This window comes from Meleagris gallopavo, chromosome 7 (genome assembly GCF_000146605.3).
Source record: "Meleagris gallopavo isolate NT-WF06-2002-E0010 breed Aviagen turkey brand Nicholas breeding stock chromosome 7, Turkey_5.1, whole genome shotgun sequence".
NCBI classification, from domain to species: domain Eukaryota; kingdom Metazoa; phylum Chordata; class Aves; order Galliformes; family Phasianidae; genus Meleagris; species Meleagris gallopavo.
Window position 1 is genome coordinate 23,047,906 of NC_015017.2, and position 14,999 is coordinate 23,062,904.

General features: G+C 36.4%; 1 long non-coding RNA gene across 1 annotated transcript; it reads left to right on the forward strand.

Annotated features, from left to right (window-relative positions):
• Positions 1-6,582: 6,582 nt before the first annotated feature.
• Positions 6,583-11,615, forward strand: LOC104911745. The gene is made up of 3 exons (XR_004160415.1): positions 6,583-6,758; positions 7,301-7,377; positions 8,854-11,615. It is a non-coding gene; the product is annotated as an uncharacterized LOC104911745 (long non-coding RNA).
• Positions 11,616-14,999: the final 3,384 nt, after the last annotated feature.

The following is a 14,999-nucleotide window of genomic DNA, read 5'->3' on the forward strand; positions in this document are numbered from 1 at the left end:
GGCTGGATGTGCCTCTGGGCAGCCTGGTCTAGTGGTTGGCGACTCTGCACATAGCAGAGGGGTTGAAACTAGATGATTATCGTGGTCCTTTTTCAACCCAGGACATTCTATGAAGATAAATGCTATTTTGATTTCATTTTATAAGAAGTATTATATGTGGGACTTACCGGAAGTGACTAGAACAGAAGAATACTGATGGCAAAAACTTCATGCTCTTGCTGTCAGAAGGCTGATGAAAATTCTACTTCAGTAAATCACACAGGATTTACTCATGATGTTCTTAATGTCTGATAGCCTTTTTCTGAATGACAGAATATTTGTGATTCTGCAGTTCTCTGCTGTTTCTGCAAGAGAAGGAATATCTTGATTTTAAAACATCCTTCTAACACAAAGCCATTTCAGTGCTCTTTTATTCTGAGAAGACTTTACAAGGTAAATAGGAAGGTAAATAAGGGAGATTCTTTTTGACAGTTGTGTGTGAACATAAAGACATGCTAGAAAATTGACATACTCAGAAATAATCTCTTCAAATCTTCCGCTACACTCAACCAATATCAAACTGTATTCAGCTGTTTTTCTAAATACCTTGTCTGGGTGGCTGTTACTCTGTAGTTTGTATTTTGTAGTTAATTGTAGTACATTGTAGTCTTATTGAGTGTATGCATGTTTTTCTTTGAAAACAAAAAGGTGACTCATAATGCATTATTTTGTAAATGTATGGACAGAACTAATTCCTCCCATCAGGAAACTTATGAAATCAAGCATAAGTGGATTATAAACTAATAACACTATAACACTAATAACACAATGCTATGCTAAGTTTCATCATCTATTACAAGTGGCTTATAACACTGGGAACAGATGATGAAACTTATCTTAGTGGGCTGAACAGAATGGCTTTTGGGAACCAGAACAAAATCAGTTGGTGATTTTAGTCCAGCTCCCAGAGATGTGTGATGACAGAACTATTGTGATTACTGGAACGAGTACTGACTGGGAGTGTTGCAGCCTCTGCTGCAGAAACGTAGAAAACAGTTTCCAGTTGGATGTCTTCTTGCTGATGGAAATAGTGTCCCAAGAATCCTGCAGACACGTGTTGGATTTCTCTGTAAAAGTTAATATAGAATCATAGAATGACTTTGGTTGGAAGGGACCTTCAAGAACATCTAATTCCAACACCATCATAGCTTTTTAGTCAAAGATATGATACTGGATTGAATTTTAGGTTAAATGGTTATGGTTCTAGTCTGCCTATGCACAGTCAGTAAAATACATTTTCTTGGATCTAAACAGGTTGTTAGATACAAGCTGGTATAATCCAGTTGTAAAACAGTGTCTGCTTTCAGAATTGTGCCAGTTTGGCTGTGTTGCCTACGAATGAGAAAATGAAAGCTTTCATATAGAAGCTGTGGCAGAAAGACAGGGGAGGAACTGCAGTATAGAGAAACTTGTCCTGCTCTTGCACAGTCATCTGTCTTACAAACAGAAACGTTTGGTTATCCAGATGTTTGGTATCCTGTCACACGTTGTACATACTCAAAGCCAGATTCTCTACCATTGTATAAATAGGATGCAGATTCCACTGATTTAATATGGATGTGGTTCATTTCATGGACTGAAAACCTGATACTGGATGTTTTTGAAACTCCCAAGTTTGATTTGTCCTTTTTAAAAAATCTATATCAAGGTTCTTGACTAATAGAGTGAACAAAAAATATTCAAAAATATTTTTATAACCCTAGAAAAAGTAAGTTTCTCTTGCTCACCTAGTACTTCATATTTAAGTATAGTTGTAAAGGTTTGACAGAAGCTACAGAAGACCGTGCTGCTAAGACAAGTAAAATGTATGAATTGGAGAGTTCTGAAAAACATGTCCATGTGTTTTGGATGGATGCCTGCCTCTGACTTGACAGTGACGATCTCTGGGGTTGCAGTAAGCAGACGGAGTGACTCTGTTTCAAGTGTGGATGAGATCATCTGAATATTTAAGGATAATGTAAAATAGCTGTTTTGCTGACAAAACCAAACCAAACAAACAAAAAAAACAACACCCAAACACACAACAAAAAATAAACAACTTTTTTTTTTAACCAGAAAAACATGACAGAAATAATTTCTTCTGTTCAGAAGAAATCATCAAAGAATGGGGTATGATTTAAGAAACAGAGTAAAGATCCACCAGGTATTTAGTGGGTCTACTGTCACATGAACTGTTTTGTACCAGAAATAGCTATTATCAATAAATAGATGTGAATACTTAGGAAAAATGGAATTGGGTAGAAGCTAAAAGTGTTTTCAAGTATTTGCACTCACTGATGCAAATCCAACTCCAGAGAGGAAGAGTTTTCAGTAATTAGTTCCAGATGTGCGTGTAAAAGTTGCAATGAAAAGGTAATTATGTTGTAAATAGTGGGAATGCTTTTCTTCATCAAAGTGAGAGTTCCTTTATTCCTGGACTCATCAGTTAGCTGGGATAAGAAATCCACACAGGGAAGAGCAACTCTAAACCCCTGTTAGCGATTCTCTAAATTACTCTTTCCAGGACAATCAGTATTTGCTCCAGGCAGATCCTCTTTCTGATGAATGGAAACCCTACACTGAATACATAGACCACATGATTGTAGATGGGCTGTTCAAAGCTATCAAGTGTTCTCTTCAGTATCTGACTGAAAACACTGAGGCCATGTTTGAATCCACTCCTTTATTTGAAGTGCAGCTTGCTTTAATGGCAATGAAATGACTTTTAAACCTTATTTGGACTTAATGTCAATAGCAATTTCTGTGATATTATGAAGGGACTAATCAAGAACGTCTGTGATATTGCATCATCTGTAAACGGATTTGTCAAATACCTTGGAAAAGTTTATTTACAGGTATTGTTACTTCTGTTATTTTTTTTCTAAATATGCTTTTCCTTAGGCATTTGAATGTAGCTGTTCTCCCACCCAAGTCACCTTTCTCCAGTCATTTACAAGCAAGAATATTGATACCTTAAGAGAAGCTGTGAGGCTTTTCCCATTTGTTGATTGTGAGCTGTCATTTTCTGCTCTCTTTACCTTCTGTTTCTCTTCTTATTTTAGTGATTCTTTCAGCCAGCAGCACACATTCTTTGAATGATATTGGCTAACTTTTTAAATCTTTCCTGTTGGCCTGCCCAGTTGAGCATGTCTTTTCAAGGCAAACTGAAGCCTGCAGCTGGATGGACTGTTGTGTTCATAGATTTCCCTTCTGGTTTTGCTTCAGTATTGTCCTTAGGCAGTCTGTGACTTTACACCTTGTGTTACTGTTTGTGTCAAAAGATTTCTATAGATGTATTCCAGGTTGTGTATTTCTCAAGAACTGTTTGTTTCCTTACGATTATTTGTTGAATATTTGTTTTCTTGGTGACCCATTTCTCTTCAGGATACTTGGTACTGGGTTTTTGCTCCCAGTTCTGCAAGTACCACTTTGATTATGTCTGCGTCAACAGACAGAAGTGGCTTATGAATTAATTTTTCTAGAGATTGAATGTGAGTGCAAGTTTTTCTGCAAGTCTGTATTTTGTTGCTGTATTTGCAACTGGCAACTTTTTGTATATTTAAATTGTGCTTCCCTCTTACCCTTTGCAGTATGATGAGCACGCAGATTTGACTTTGGGTTTTAGCATGTCCACTACTTTGCCTGCAAAGCCATATATTCAGCCCCACTGTTAGAAAAGGTGGGGCTTGTGCACCCCACTGAACTCTATTAGCCGTAACAGTCTAGCCTGTTGAGGCATTTTTATCATCTCTCTGTGGGATTAAAATTCTGTTAATGGTTTAAAGGAAACTCTTGGAGAAGATGCCTGGAATCAAGATTTCAATTTTTTTAGATTGACTAGAGAATGACAGTGACAGCCATAAGAATCTGAAGCACAACCCATCTCACTTGCAAATGTGAGTTAAATCAACATGTTGGAATGTAAGTAGTGATAAATACATTTTGTGTCTGGCTGACGACAAAAGATACTTAAAAACTTTTGATGTTAGTATGATGCATTAAATAGAAACTATAATACTTGAGAAATATGACTCCAGTCATTTTCCATTAAATTATTTCTAGAAACAGACAGACAAGTTATTGCTTACTGACAAGTTGTACTTGAGACTGCAGTCAATACAACACCTTGGGTCTTGGCATTTGGCTTGGTTTTTAAGTTGTTTTTTTCCTTCAATGTAATCTTTGTCTCTACTGCTTTTCAATTTCAGGGGTTCATTTAGCATGATACAAATCAGATAGATGCCCTGGAACAAATAAGTAGCTATGAAGAAAGGGAACTTGATCACTCTTTGTTTTGGAGCATCAAAGTCATTTCAACTAATACTGGTACTTAAGGAAGGTTGATAAAACGCGGTGCATGAAGCAGTTTCTCCTTAATAGATATCTTTATAGTAGACAAAGTTTTATGAAAATAATTAGCTTCCAAAATATTCAGGTCATTTAATGCATTCTACATAAGGAGTATTTCAGTTTTTCAGGGTTCCTTCTCTTTCTCACACCTATTAAAGAAATATTAATAATGATATTATTTTGTTGATTTAAGACCTAGTGTTTTTTTCTTTATGGCCAATATTAACAAAGTTCTACAAAAGTTAGTGAATCTGAATTTTTCAGTAGTTTTTTCAAACCAAGTTGACCATAAAACTTTTAAATACCATTGGTGAATTTAATTAATTATTTAAATAGACCTGAATTTTTATGGAAAACAGCTCAGGTAATTCCCTTAGGCAAGGTTATATGAATCAAAAAGCAGAGATGTCCATACATACTTTTCAATTCAGAAAGGTGGACGAAAGGATTTCTTGAAGTACTTTCAAGCCTTTTGGCTCTGAGCCAACAGGTAGTCTTTGCTGAGTTCAGTCTTTCTTGCTGCTTTCAAATGTGTGCTTGGGACAACAGGCATAACTTCTTTGGGATTGAATTTCTCTTGGATATGCAAGCTCACAAAAATGTTGGTCTGCACAAGAGGGAGGGCCAGAAACAGGGCTGGCAGCGGTCATGCACACCATATAGCTCAGATATGAAGACTCACTGCTGAGCTTAAGTGAAGCTCTTGGATATGGGGTGGAGTCCAGGGGTGGGGCTGGACATGCACTCAGGACTCTGATAGTTTGCACTCAAGCAAAGTCATTAAACTGTTAATTACCTGACCTACCTGTGCAAACAAAGAATGCCCTGATCCTGCAATGCTAGATTATTCAGTAGATTTTTTTGAGAACAGGATTTAACGTGCCTCTGGTTATGCACAAAAAAACCTGTTCATTTCTGGGACAGAGGCAGAATTGAGATCTTTTAGTAGCTCTTATTTAAGAAAATTTTATTTAAGAAAAGTAAAATAAAAATTCTGCAAAAGTTTCTTAGCTAAAATCAGTTGGAAAAAAAAATCATGTAATCAGAAATGTTCATGTTTCAAAAAGGAAAAAATTATAAATTAAAGTAGAATAAATGCCACTGTAACAATTTCAGGTTTTTAGTATGTAAGACATTATTTCTCTATGAATCACAGCTTTGCTTTCAACCTGATTTTTTTCCAAAAGTGAAGTGAATTTTCCAAAGCTTTTGTAGCTACTTTTTCCTGGGCATGATTTGCATTAAATATGAAGACTTACATTACATATGAAAATAGAGAACATTTCCAACTAATATCCATACTTTTCCATTCCAACACTTCTTGCCTCTTAGTACAGATGAAAAAAAAATTACCATGGAAATATTCTTTTTAAAGTAGTGCTTACACACAGCTATTTCACTGTGCTCTTATTTATGAACATGTTACTGAAGAATTGCTTGTGTTTATTAACCTTCTTGCCAACTATGTCAAAACTTGCTTCAGATAATGATAGAAAAACTTTTGGACCAATATGATTTGCAAGGAATCAATGAAGTTCAACTGTATTGAAACAGAGTTGTGAAATTATGTAGAATGAGTTTCAAACTCAAAAGGCCCATATGAGTTTTCCATCACAACATAAGTATTTACCTTCATATAGTGATCTTTTAAACTCTAGTGCATAATTATGCAAGATGTGCATGAGTACTTGTCCATACTGAATGCCATTTGCTGTTGCTTTGTCAGCAGCATCTATTACTTGTAGAATAGATGAGCCTTTGGGATGTCTGAAAGCTGGGTAAGGAATATAACTTTCCTGAGACCAGCTGAGGCTAAGCACGTTCTTGCTAAGAGCTAGGCAGGTTTCTGAAAGCACTTAACGCTGAGTTATTCAACATGTTCAGTTGTTGCTGCATGCATTTTTGCTCTCTTTTGAGGGAAATTCAAATTTATAACACGCTTATCAAAACTGCTTTATAGTGAGTTGCATTACTGGGGTATTCCTTTTATTGCTGAGTTTTATTTACAAATTTAATATACAGAAATATGTTCTAACTAGAAAATGTAAGATATTTTAAACTTTTATCTTTAATTACATTTTGCAAATTATCCTGAGTAATGAGTCTATGTTTGTCAGTACATAAGGACAGAAAGAAGGAGGGCCATAAAATCAGCTAGTATTTTAATAAAAAGAGGAAGCGCAGGAGGTGTAAGTAAGTCTATGTGTGTTCTGTGTAGGGAGGATTGTTGGCTCTGCAAAGTGACAAACCATATCTACTTGTAATGTTGTTAGGAATTGCCTGAAAAGTGGAAGAATCTTAGAAAGATTGCCTTTACTGTAAAGCTTGATGTGGTACCTCTGCGGTCCAGTGAAGTGTCTGTTATCAGAAGAAAATGTGCACTTTTGGAGGTGAGATCAGTTCTGTGCCTTGAACCAAATGATTTTTCGTTTTTTGTTCTGATAACAAGCTGGTGGCAAGCTTCACTGAACTGAGAAATTGTAAACTCTTAGAAAAGGCTGTCTAAAGATAACAATTCAATGTTTCTCAGTAGTATATTCTGGATGAATCTGATAATTTAAAGCCCACTCCACCAAAATGGGAGTGATGCTTGTGTCCTCTTTATCTTCGATTATGTCTAATCTGTTTCTAATTCACACATGGTGCTGCTGTTGTCAGATCAAGTACAGATTTTAAATGTCTTATGCTTCTCCACTGGGAATGCTTTAAATGTATGCGGGCTGTCTATCAGGGCTGTACAGACTGAATCTAATAAACTTTTAGATAAATTTCAAGGAAATAAAAGAGTACTTAAAAATGAAATGATTCATGGTTCATGAGATGGAACATATTTAATCAATGGCAGCTACAGAAAAGTTATAGTATGATCTCCATGGATTACCTGCTTAATCCCTAAGGAACTCTAATATAATAATTATGTTGTATCTTTCAGGTTAAACAGTATGGCTATAGAAACAGATTCAGAACTTGAGGTTTCACTCTCAAGTTCCTTTTCAGGATATGGGTAAGGTAAGAATAACCATTGTTTAAACTATATATATCAATATCAGTAGTATGGAGTACTAATCCCAATATACAGTCTGCATATATGTACTACATAAACGCATACAATAACATATATAATGTATAAATATATATACATATAAACATATTTATAACTACCTGTAAACTGCATAAACATTATCACTACATATTCCCAAGAACTCCACAATGTGAGAATGAAAAGCATAACATAAAGTCTTTCCCTAGTTGATATATAGATATGAAAGAGAGAGTGGTTCATCTGAGTACATTTAGTTTTGAATATCGATTTTCATGACCACTGCCTTGGGGAAGATTTGTAAGACTTAGTCAGCAACTAAGGATTTACTAAAAATTGCATTAGATTTGCTACCGTGATCAAGAACTAAATGAAGAATACACTTACTTTCTTTTAAAATAATAGATAATGAAATTTTTCTAAAATGTATTCTAATTGCAGGCTGACTGTGGACTTGAGACCAACATTGAAAGTCCATTCTTATAAGTGCTTCCCTCTTGCCATTCAACTTGTCCCTGAAGGGTTGTTAGATTAAGAGAAGGGAATGGGAGACAATGTGTGTGTGGTATGGATTATTTTTTTTTTTTTGTAATTTGTTTTGGATTTTCATGGGTTTTGATGGAGCTTGTTTTTTGGCTGTAGTTCAGATCTTGATTGACGCTGCTAGAGGCCTGTACCTGACTTCATTGCGCTAAATACACATACAGGTGCTACTTTTATATCAGCTCATTAATTTCGAATAGGAAAGGGATCTATCTCAGCTGTGCTTGGCAGAGGGAACATTTAGAGGCACTTTTTCTGCATTTGAAGAAAAAAACTTTTCTCCATAAACACATCCTCTAGAGCTGACTAGTGATAACTAATTTCACCCAACCATGGGAATGTAAGACTGAACAAGCTAGTGACTAGAAGGCTATGGATACTGCTCTCTCATTGTTGCTTGTTGACATTACCATTGAGACCTTCTGTAAATACAAAGAGTAACTACTAGACAAAAGGTGATGAGGACCATCTGCATCTCTTCACAATTTTCTTCAGCAGGAGGGCTAACTATGCAATTCTTTTAGTGTTCAGGTGCTCAGCTAGTGAGTCTGCAAGCTGGATATGCTTGACAGAAGCAATTCGACAAGCATGCAGCCAACCCTTTAGCCTCTCTCTCTTGGATTCTGTTAACAACCAGAAGGGAATTGGACAGATTTGCCTTAGGTGTCAGGTCTGTGTCAGATATGCAGAGTAAATTTTACACTTCTGTATAGTCTGATCACATATTCCCAGATCTGTTTTGGTCCTGTGACAGGGAAGTAGTTATGATAAAGGCACTGGAAAGATTCTCCAACAAAAGTCGTACTATTTTTGGTGATAGGACAATTGTTTATTTGCAGGAGAGAAGAACAGCTTGCCTCTCTGACCAACTGAAATCTGGATTGTCCTTCTTTTTTTTCTAGGACCACACAATGATCTTTCGCAATTATCAAACATGATGACCTACCTTACCTACTAGCTTTCCCTCTGGGACAACTATATCTGACAAAAAAGCATGGAAAAATGGGAGTGAAGAAGATATGTTTCTAGACAAAGCAAAAATGGTCTCATGGTGCTTATCCAGGTACTGGCAGATGATGGAAGACAAAATCTTTTTGTGCCACCTCATAAAGATATTTCAAAGCTGTAGGTTGAGCTGAAAGTACTTTCAGCTACAGCTTTCTAAAGCAAGCAGAACAGATTACATAGATGACTGAAACATGTCATTTGTTACAGCCTGTATGTACAGTCATGCAGTATCCTTTCATATGTAAGGCCTCTATCCATTATTTGCCTTCATTTAAGGAAAGAGGAGACAGAACATCCATGAAGAGAAAAGCATAGAGAGTTTCAGATGTTTGTTGTTTATTTCTTCTGAATTTAGAGACCCCTTAAATGGTTGGAGGGAAGAAACTTATTCCCTTTCATTTCGTTTCTATTTCTTGTGGTTACTACAAACATTAAGGAAGCCCCTTGTTTTCTCATTTGAATATTATAATTTTAAATTATTTATGCACACGTAAGCAAAAATTATTGAAAAGCAGGCAAAATAAAATTAAGAGAAAACAGATGGCAGGCAAACATAAATGTGATATTTGATGATCTTTCTTTACTCTTACTCTATCATTTTCAAGTATTTTATCCCTCTCAACTTTTTGAAAAACTGGAATTCTGAAACTCAATAGTGAATGTTCTATGAAGAAATTGGAAGAGAAGCTTTGCTTTCCTTCTCTTACTGCCTTGCCTCCTTGTTTGTGTTAACATATATTACGTAAATATTTGTTTGTAATAGTTAAATGAAAGGATGAAGGATTTAGTAAAGGATATCTGATTTCAAAATGAAGCTCTCACGTTTTACATTGCTTAGGCTTGCAAGAGCTACAATAAAACAGATGTAAGAATGTAAAGTATACAGAATCTCAGCTTGTGGCATCACTCTTCTGCTTTTCAAAAGTTAATTGCAAATTCTACTTACTAGAAAAAGTATTAATATCACTTGTTCTGGAAAAGCAATGCTATGAGAGAGTGAAGCTCTCCTCAGTGTACTTACATTTTTCTGTAGAAAACAGAAGCACTGACTCAAAAAAGTAAATTCCTTCACAGTAGCTGGTAATCTGGGACTCTGATTCTTCAGCTACAAGATATACTCAACTAGTTCCCTCTGAAATAATGGTCATAACTGATCTAAAGAACAGAACACAGATCACCACATAGTATGGTGACTGGTCCAGACAGAAAAGAACCATTGCAAACTGAATTGAATGCAGAGTTTCTAAGGACTTAGTTATATCAGGACTTATTTGGTGGTGTTGCTTCAAATATTTTTTCACAGATGGAATACCCCATTATTTATTATGACTAGAACAGAGCTGCTGTTTTAGTGTATTTCCCAATATGAGAGCCAGGAAAGAATCTTGGAAAGGATGTATATTTACTTGAGGTTTGTTAGTTGTTCCACTTTGGAAGAGCCTTTGTCCTCCTGTGACCCCACTAGCGAAGGAGTTTGGTGGAACAGGCCTGTATGTATCAGCATATCTTTCAGTAGGTGTAAGATTAATTAACACGTTTTCTCTTGATAAAACAGAAGCATCCAAGTATCAAGTGGCAGCAAGACTGCTTGTAAGGTTGGGTTAAGGACAATATTGACACATGAAGCAGTCACTGCAGAATGTTTTTGCAGTCAGTGGAGAGAAATGAGGACTTTCTGGGTCCAATTCATCTGAGCAGTTTATGAAGGCTGCTCCTATTTTATTATGTTGACCCATCACATCAGAGACAGATGAGACTGAACCTTCCCAGCGGTGTTCCGCTACATTTTATTGCCATAAGACAGATGGAAGCAGAGGGGCAGTTTGGCAGAATGGCATCTGACATGGAAGTGCATGTGAAGTAAATTTGGGTCCTTATAGAAAAAATGGCACCCATTGACATTCATCAGTGTTTATGGAGGGGATGTGAGCTCATTGAGATGGTGGGTGGTGTGTTTCAGCAGTGATGACAGTGACATGAAAGATGAACCACTTTCTAGATGGCCATGTGGATTCTGATGGCATACAGGTTCTTGTTCAGCGCTGGCCAAAATGCATAGCTAATGGTGATGACTATGTTGAAAAATAGCATTCTGAGAATGAGCACTCTCAAATAGAGTTATTGTACACTCTTTCATAGTTTCCGTAGAAATAAATAGGAGACATTACTTTCAGAACAACCTGCATTGATGTCCCCTTTAGGACAGGTTTAATTAGATGCTATGGACAGCTGACTCTTAGTTAGATCTCTAGTGACCCCATGTTGAACTGGTTTTGTTTGTTCTAACTAGGTTTTTGTATCATCTTACCTAAGTAACTTGAGATAAGCAAGTGCGTTCTTATCGTGATACTGTTAAATGTAAATACCCACACAGAGATTTTAACCAAATCTCTTAGCATCCGTATAACAGAATCTACTTTTTGTAAGCTGATGTTTATCCCTTTCCGTATACAAAGAGCTTATGCATTTGTATTACTAATGAGCATCCATTCATGACCAGAAGTGGCTGGGAACAAAAGTTGCTTGTTCAAGCTGTGCATAGGCAAATTTACAGCCTAATATAGGTGCTTTTGTGTGCCAGACCCAGGAAATAAAATTATATATGTACACACTGAGGACAAGGTGTTGCTTAATATTGTATTTATAATAAACTGCATGATATACTCATTTATTTGTATTTTTGTTGGAGTTCTCAGCTTTTGGTTCTGCCTTATATCTGCTCCAGTACCAAATATGCAGCATGTTTTGCTGTCCTATCTATCTGAAAAAGAGCTTGTTTGACTGATTTAGTTAGCAATGGTCTCATTTGCTGTAAAGGTAAGTAGCAAAATGAAAAAAAAGTCAGATTGTTTTTCTTCTTTCATTGACAGGATGGACTATTAAACAGTACCATTTCGGTATTGTACTCTGACTCTCTGGGTTAGAATTAATCTGCTTTGTCTTGCCTTCAAGTTCATTTACAGTCTCTGTATTCTTAAAATCGTGTGTGAAAACAATAGTATATATCTTAAATTTATATATGCTTATACATTTGTTAATAGTGGTATGGCTGACCACTCCAGCAGTTTCCTGTGAAGTGTTGATAGTGAGCAAACCTTTGTTTATTTGTGGAGGAAAGATCACCAGTAAATTCCATGGACCTGGTATTCACACTGCCCTATCAACTTTATGCATTACTGACCTCCACAGGCATTTTAGGGGAAGGCACAGCAGGGAAAGAGTTGAAGGTCAGTATAGTTATTCCTTTTGCTGACAATAATGTGTTTAGATATTTTCTTACACTGTTTGTAAATGTAAGGCTTGGTAGCTCTTCCTGGGAAAATTATGTACTCCTAATAATTTGTTTCTTGCTTATTTTGCTCTAAAGGTCAGTGTAAAGGGGCACTATCGAGTTCCATTTAGTCCACATCGCACTACACCTCAAAATCCAAGTGCATCCATGCTTATCTCAAAGTTTTCTGGGCACTGCTATGTCCAGATCAAGAAATTACTGAGTGATGTGTGTTATTTTTGCTCATTGCCTCATGCAAAGTACCCTTTGTCTGTGTATGTGAAACCCGTGTATGGAGAGTTGATGAAATACTGAGAATTGAATTCCTTCTTGCTCCCTCCCAACAGCTGGAATTACTGCGTACTTCCTATGTTGTATATAATTTGTGAATAATTAAGGAAATTATTAACAATTAAGAAAATTAAGCAAAAAGCTTATTAACACACTTCTGTTTGTCTCCTGAATAGGAAAAGGCACTGCCTCTCCTTGTTCAAAGGTCTGAAAACAAGGAGACGGTGGTCAGTATTTTCTCAGTATTTGAGCAAAGGCTATAGAAACCATAGAATCTGCTCGGAGAGGAGACATAGTTGAATTTGAACAGACATCCAGGGAATGTTTGAGCATGATAAATGCTTTGAGTATGTAAAATCCTGTAGGTTTTTTAGCTGGGTGATAGGACAAATAGAAAAGATGATGGATATAAGTGTCCTCCTTTTTAATTTCTTCACACTTCTCTAACTGCATATATATTCATCTCTTAATTTTTTTATTTTATTGTTACGGGTGATTTCCCGGTGACTTGGGGCAGCAGGTGTAGAATGCATCTCCCTGTAACAGCGGATATCGGACAGTCAGAGCTTCATTGATGCAGAAGTGGAGCCCTGAAGAGATGTTGACTTAAAGGATTCCCACAAGTACATACACGTATTACTAAAACTGCAGCTGTTTTATAGCAACAGTAACTTCAAAAGCACAAATTTTGTAGGTGAGACAAATCTTTCAAATTCAATTTTCAGGGCAGTTTAATTGAACAAAGTGATGAAGTCAAGTTAATCCTTGCTTTTCAGCCACAAATCTTAGAGCATTTTTCAAAGAAGTAAATACAATCAATGTCTGTATGACAGTACGAATCTAGCTGTGCAAGCTTGAAATGCCCTCGGTGCATTATAGCACTTAGTCGCAGAAACATGGCTTGTCAATAATAAAGTAATACAGACATAGGCTATGATTAAAAAAAAAAAAAAGAAAAATCTAGTCTTTCTGAGGATTGTACAGTAACGGAGCAAGGATTTGAGTAACAGACAGCGTTCCATTTTCTAGGCATGCTACTACCATCTGTTGCCACAAGAAAGAGTCTGGCTTGATTCCCATGTCTGCAGCTCAGTTCTTGAATGAGCAGGATCAGGAAACACCACGGAGGTATGAGAATATCTCGTAAATAAAATAGATTTGAACACAGAACAGACTCTGAGCACGCCTTGAGCTTAGCACATATGCAGATGAAACGGCTGTAGATCGAACTTCGAAACATGCAGTCGAAATTTTTGCTCAAGTATTCTGAACCTGTGAACTTAGACTAGTTGAGAACTAAGAAAAAATCAGATTATTCTGTGTGTGAACTGTACAATATTAAAAGCTTAGACTTCAGATTTGGTTTAACTTGCCTTGCAATGTAAGTGCTCATAGTTTGTCATCTTTCTTTGGATGGAAATGCATTAGTGGTGTCTGCACAAATAAGCAATGAAGAATAGTGAGAAGAAAAACCCTCATACAGCACCATGTGTGCCTACAGGCTCACACTGCTTGCCTCACTTTGTACCCTTTCAGTACCTGACAGTGAATGATAACGTTTTTGTAATGGTATTTACTGGCTCTGTTGGTATACGGGATCTCTCATTTTTTTTCTGTTCTGAAAATTGTTGTGCATGGCTGTAAAAAGTGCCCAAGGCTGAAATGTTTCAGAGGTCTCATCAAAGAGGAAACAACGTCTGGTTGTTTTTTTTTTTTTAATAATTAATTTTTGTGAAATTTTGCAAATCAGTTTGAAGTTGGGGAAATTCCAAACCTAAATGCACACTACTATAGATTCAAATGGTAACATGGTTCCTGATGGGGCTGTTTCTCATGGTGTCTTTCAGGAAATTTTACAACTCTCTCTTGATTTCCTCTGTATTTCCTTTAGCCTAAAGAAAGGAGGTTTCAAAATGGCCATTTAATAATCCCCTAGAAAAATAACCTTTGCAGCACTCCTATTCTATAACATAGGAACGATGAAAACCTGTCCTTGGATGGATTATAATGGAATCCTGTCTATTGACTTATGGTTTATGATTAAGTTGCTAATCTGGCTTCCAGCTTCACTTGTATTTGTTTGGAATGACAGGAGTTCCTTTCAGTGGTCATCACGAGTTTCCTTTTTCGCCAGCTTTTCCTCAGAGGTAATTGCAGCTGTAAGCAAGCCATTCAGTCTCCAGGAGAGGACAAAATTTATTTTAATGTCCATGAGTGCACAGAGTTACCTGAGGGGTAAAGGTATTGTTGTGGAATAATAGGAAATACTCCCTCTGTTCAGATGAAACAGAGTGCCTGACAAGATTAGGAAGCAAGAGATCTTCTTGAGTTTTTATTTTTATTTCCAATGAACCAAATGTAGTTCAGTTTGTTTAAATGGAAGTTGATATAACCTTGAATACATTTTATCAGCAGAACCCACATCTTAGTTTTAAATAGTTTTTTTAAGCTTTATTATCTTGTACTGTAATGACTTCA